The following is a 459-nucleotide window of genomic DNA, read 5'->3' as shown; positions in this document are numbered from 1 at the left end:
ATGTAAATTTCTGATCGCGCACACCACCTGGTATCGAACTATTTAAGTAGGTACTGGTCGGTCTCAAATGATTCCAATATTGTCGGATTTCGAATCGAATTTTCATCCAACTATTGATGAACGCAGGCAAAATAAGAGCCTAACTTCTGATCAATCCTTAGAATCATGAGAATTTGATCGATTTAGTATAAAAATTTTACCGAACAGCTTGTACTGTTTCATCACAATCATGAACAAAGAGCGTTGCATTTGCATGATAAAAATGTCGACCCCCAGTTTGTAGAGTAGAGGATGTGAATTAAGGGTGGATATTGAGTGCATAGAGTACCTACCCGGGCGTGCTTCTCGGGCGTAGAAGGGTGTATATAAAGAATACGTTTTCGTTGTATCACAGTCGTGGAAGCGCAGATAGGTGGTAGATAGGTAGGTAGGTAGGTATAAGGTGAAGGTGTATCCGTG

Source organism: Neodiprion fabricii, chromosome 5 (genome assembly GCF_021155785.1).
Source record: "Neodiprion fabricii isolate iyNeoFabr1 chromosome 5, iyNeoFabr1.1, whole genome shotgun sequence".
Classification (NCBI taxonomy): Eukaryota; Metazoa; Arthropoda; class Insecta; order Hymenoptera; family Diprionidae; genus Neodiprion; species Neodiprion fabricii.
This window is presented reverse-complemented; position numbering follows the sequence as displayed.